Here is a 6,109-nt window from a genome sequence, read left to right on the forward strand (position 1 = left end):
CTTATTACTGATATAGAATTATTAAAATATATAGTTTTTTTTTAATTTAGGGTTTTTCGTGGACGTGAAGAATAAGATTTAATACTCAAATAATAGTTTCACGTGAAGTTCCAGAGGTTTTATGGAATATTTGTCAATTTAAAGATTTAATTATTCATTTATAGAAGAAAAAAAAGTTGACCGATTTTCCAGCGGGAGAAATTGTCTGATTATTTATCCGATAGTATCATTGATTAATCATTGCTTTTTACACTTGATTTATCGTTTAGGAAAACTCTAGATCGCAGTGCATGAATGTAGAAATCATGAAGGATACAAAGAAATCATATTCATTCTTGATGACTCATTATCAATGAGGATTATTAATTACTTGTTTGAGGAAACTGCGAATACTCACTCGTGACCTACCACAAGTGCCAGTGGGTTCTTGAAAATAATAAAATCACCGGTGGTATTTACCTTCATTTCTATCTCCAATCGATAAATCAATCGATAGGGTTCCGTTATGTACTGGCGGCCATTAGAGAATTTCGTCATTTCATTGAACAATTGTATTTTACGATTAGCAAAAGAGGCGAAGAAATATGAAAAATGACGTGACGGGGGGATCATCAGGACTAGGTTAATGATTCCTTCAATCTCAATTTATCGGAATTATCAGGTAAAAAAAAAATTGTGGCAACAGTGGTGGGACTGAAGAATCATTCTGATTGGTCGCTCATCAAGGACTTCGGTATCCAAATTGTAGTGGGCATGAGCGAAATTTTATAACTCGTATAAAAGTGGGAGGGAGAGAGGAGGGAATCGAAAACGTAAGCCAGTGAAAGTAAAAGATACAGTCACTCGATGAATATATCTTGCTCACAGGTAATAAAGAATGTGCAGTGTCCACCATGCCCGGATCATTTATTTTGACAACGAAATTCTTGTCCAATTGCAATTGTAGAAATTACATGGCGCCATAAAACGTGAATTTTTCCAATCAAATTGTGAGGGGGGGGGGGCTATCCAGGCATGACATATGAGACGAGTCATAATTAGACGACACATAATTAAATGAGACATAATGAGATGAGACAGGACAAAATGAGACAAGCGAAGGGATTTTTTCCCTTTCCCTTCTCCTTCCCCTGTCTCTATCATTTTCAACCCCTCTGTGTATTTTTTTCATGCAAATAGGATCAACAATCAACAACCATAGCCTGCGCATGGCGCATGTATATAGACGACAAACCAGCGGAATGCAGAGGTGATAAAAAAGGCAATTTCAATACCTAGGAAACCGTTGAACGAAAATACAACCACCGAAATGTGAATAGGAAATATAATTCCCGAAGTAATTGCTACGTTGTTAGGACGAGAATGTCAGTCGATGAAGCAACAAGGGGTGAGGGGTGTGTCAGAACGAAAAAGGACCGTCACTTGTCTGAAAAGAAAAGGATAATGATGTTGGGTACCGCCTCAATTATTTATACATGTAATCGAGGGTATTGTAGCTAAGAATGAAGACGTACTGATCCTCAGGAAATGACCTCCATTATCTATTAATTAGTAGACTTTTATTATCTAATAATCCAAGGGCCTCAATTCTCACTATTTTTTTTTTTAAGAAGGGGACACTTCAGTGCTCTTAGCCTCGAAGTATAATGCCCTAATGAGTATCTTAATCCGAATTATCCCTACACTTTCCTAACTAGCCTTCATAAATGTGTTCTCTCCACTAAATTGCAGATATATATGCAATAATAATAATTGTAGCATTGAAGTAAATTGAAAATCTGGCACAATCCGTTAGAGAAAATTCCCACTCAATTTAGCACCATAAAATAAACGATAATTTATATTCACTGATTGAATAATTATTTTCTTTTCAAACGATACAAAATTACGAATGAGTAATGAACGGAGATTTATGGCTTTGAGAATCTGGCTGGCTGTGGAATATTCATTTTTATTTGGATAAAGAGGCTGTAAATCGTTGTCTCAGATTAGAGATGCGCATTTAACCTTCGTCCTTTGTTAAAGTCTTATAAGGACACTGGCCTGATGGTCGACATTCCCATTATTCCGGTTTCGATAATGACGGAGGCGGTCCTTTTCCCCTTAAATATTATCCTTATTATGACGTGTAAATTTAAGGTATTTAAATATGATTTCGGGGAATTGATTAGGAATTGATTGGGAATTGATTGATGATTCAAGGGGGACATCGTACTTGGACTAGTGGCAACTTTTATTGTATTAAATATTTTGGATCGTTGCATTTTCTTCCGACGGGAGACATTAATTTATTATTAGTGTTTACATTTGAAACTATTTATCAAAAATTAATTTGTAATTTGTAATGTGTAATTTGATTTGTATTTTAAAAGTATTTTGTGGGTGAAAATTCTAAGAAGTTTGGGGTATGGGGTGTGTTCTCTCTTTTGTTGGGTCTAAGCAGGGGTTAATGAGGGGGACCATTGTTAATGAGAGTCATCAGGTCCGGGGTGTGATACCTGTCGAGGGTATACAATAAAAGAGAATAAATAACATTCACACCTTTAGAATCGTTAAAACTATCCCATTTCTAATATTTATAAGAATTAATTTTTTTCGCAAAATGTCCAGGTGACGAATCTGTCCGCGATTTTCGTGATATTCGCTTCGATTCATGGTGATAATTTTGGCGAAATGGCAATGAGAATGAGAATTGTGATTTTTAATTGACACAAAAACAGGTCCTGGAATGCAGTCCAATTTTCGGGAACTTGTCGCGTCCTGAGGCGTTGGGTTTATAAGAATCCGATGATTTTTATTTTCAACGATGAGCGGCTGCAAAATTCTACAGGAAATATTTTTAAAAAATTTGAATTCTTCAAAATAATAATTTTGCCCTTGAAAAAAATTGAATTAAAATGCTCTTGACAGAACTCTGATGGTAACTAGCACTCAACAAATGGCTTGAAAATTATTATTATTTATTATTTCCATTCTTGGGAGATCCCCCTGTTACCGATCCTGAACACAGAAACGTTCGGTGCCAGTCATTAAAGAATCGATCGTCGATAATAGAACTATTGATATTTAGGGGAAAGAAAATTAATTGAAGAGCTCTGACGTTCGACAGACGACCCCACGGTAAAACAGAGCGAACTGAAAAATAAAATATTCTATTCAGAAAAATTGTTTATTTAATTCAACTAAATTACTTGCAAAATATTCTCCTCTAATTAGACTAGTCCATTCAAATTAATATTTAATAATAAATCCAAATAATTTCAAAGGAAAGCAGATCAGCACCTGTTGGCAATTATCTTGTAACATGCACATCATCTCATTCAATAAAATAAATTTTTAAATTCAACGTCGCGTTCGAGACGTCACTCCATTCCTAAATACTTCTCAAATATTGATCCCAACACGTGTTTCAAAATTTCTATCATTACCTCGATATTGAGAAAGCCGAAAAACAATTCCGCAGTCATTAAATAATAATGCAGATGACAGACCTCTAAAAATAATTGAGATGCACAACCGTCGCTGTTTTACATTACAATTCTCTCATGTGTGTCCTTAAAAAATAAGGAAATGAGGAGGAGGAATGACACGGTGTGAATACATGTCAATTTGTTAAATATATTCCAAGGTCGCCCTGGCTTCTCAGTTTCCGTAGTGATTAATGTTATTTTGCTGCCGGAGAATTTTCAAAAATACGAAATCCCCCGAGTCTCGTTCTAATTCAAGTAACAAATTAACTTCTTAAACATTACTGTCAATAAACGATTACCGAGCATGATGACTCGCACGTTACTCGAGTGATGAATAATTCTAAAACATAAATTAATTAGTATCAATTGTCTCACACATCTCTGTGTATCGGAGAAAATCTTTTGAATTATACCGACACTTTCCACCCCTTTTTCACGGACTATTCACCTCGCGAAGACTTAAAATATTTAAGACTGAATTTTTATCAGAAATCCTGGAATTCTTCATCGATTGTTGCATCCCAGTAAAAAAATAAAGTGTACGAAATAATCTTGAATTCTTCGACGTCGCTAATTCCGTTGAAAATACCTCCTGACAAGTTTCTAATGAAGAATGAATGAATTTGCATTAATAATAAGATAAAACAATACAGAGAAAATTTTTATACAATAAATATTCATCCAGATTTCCTGAAAGACATTTAAACAATTATCTCCAAAAAAGTTTAACAGAAAAATCTTTCATCGTACGAACAATGAAACAATATATTTTCAAAAATAACCGGTCGATCAATTTGCTTAAAATTAGGAAAAATGTATCGATCCTTGTGATCATGTCAATATACTTGAGAAAATTAGTCATCAAGCATCATTGGAGCTCGACGGCAGATAAATGCACTCAGGTGTGCCTTTTGTTAATACGAATATGTGTTGTCACATTGGGTGGGCCACAGCGGAGGTGAAGGAACGATCACTCGTATGGGGTTATCGAGCCGTTTACGGTTCAACCCGTGGCATGGATCTAAAACTGGGCACTCCCATAACGGTCAGCGCGTTCCAAACTGCGTACGAGAGTCTGCACACTGCAACTCATATTATTAAATAATATTTCATTCAATATACTCTCTATTCAAATATGAAACTTATCATTTTTCAAATAAAATTAATTAATAAATTTCTAATAAAATTAATCCTCAATAATACTCAATAATTAATCATTAAATATCCTTAAGTGATATTGACTGTAATATTACGTAGGTAATTGTATGTGGATTAAATAGTTATATTCTGCATTTTAATTGTTGAATAATCCGAGTGATAGTTGCTGAATTATCTCGGTCAAGAATGGTATTTAGAAAAATGATAAAAAATATTGTCATTCCTGACAAAGGCCTTTGAGCGTGTCATGCTAGAAATACTCATTACCGAGAAAATTTCGTAATTAACAAGGTTTTTTACATTTGTCTTGGAAGGTTTTATCACTTCACCGACTCTGATTTTGAAGTAATGAAAATTATTTTTTGGGGTCAAACTTCAATATCAGAAATCACTCTTTCGGTGGCTCTTGGGGGTTTCCTAGGGTCCGTAGGTCAACAGGTGGGTCAGGATTTCGGCTTTTAGCAGGGATGGGTCAACAGGTGGATCAATATCCCGGCTTTTAATAGGACTCTCTTTTCATCAAGTTGTGTCCCCCCGTACGAATGAGCATTCAGCTCATGTTTATGAAGAACCTCGACATGTCCCCAAGAAGGCCACTCGTCGCAGCGAGTCTCTTCCAATAATAAGTTACGACTTTGTTCTATTTTATCACCAATCTTTACTCATGCGAAAGTAAACAGAATTATTGGTGAAAATACAATGAAGTGGTGAAATAAGTTTTTATTGTCCAGTAGAAGTGACTGGGATAACTTTCACTTTGTACCTTTTTGTTCATCATCTGTTCCATTCTGGGCACATGATGATAATGAGAATGAGAAAGCCATGTTATCATTCTACTAACAAAAAATTAATTTTCTCCCCCAGGACATTAATTATTAAAAATTTTCTGAATAAATTACAACATCTTGATTCGTATCTAAAAAATATCGGCGGAGTTCAAGTATTTTTTTTAAATCCATTTCTTTTGGAAATTAGATTCATTACATTCAATTCAAACTTTTTTGTGCGTTAACAACTTGATGACGTAATTTGGTTAATTATGATTGCCCCCGGAACATCGACCCCGGTATCTGGCGCAACAAGCACAGCTCCCGTACCTTCGCAAAAACCAAGAACTTGTTTATTACTACCGTTAACATTGGCAATTGTAAAAAATTGATTTTCCGTATATTGGGTCAGTCGAACGGTGTAGCATATCGGATGCCTATCGGATGCAAACTAGTTCAACACACAACTTGTCTCCTCATAATTGTACAACAAAATTATGTAGGTGCGTAATCGTATTAACCTAATTGTGATTAACGGTAGCGCAGTGAATCATCTACTTTTCTTTTACGTACCGGGATCGTCGGGAGACATTGGGGTCTGTCTTGTGTCTTTTCGAAAGTCAATCACAACTTTAATTTCGTCTTGTTAATTGCGTTTGAGGGATGATGTTAAGAGCAGCGGAAATTGTCGGACAATTTTTTCGGACGACAGTA

This window comes from Diachasmimorpha longicaudata, chromosome 13, assembly GCF_034640455.1.
Source record: "Diachasmimorpha longicaudata isolate KC_UGA_2023 chromosome 13, iyDiaLong2, whole genome shotgun sequence".
Taxonomy (NCBI): Eukaryota; Metazoa; Arthropoda; class Insecta; order Hymenoptera; family Braconidae; genus Diachasmimorpha; species Diachasmimorpha longicaudata.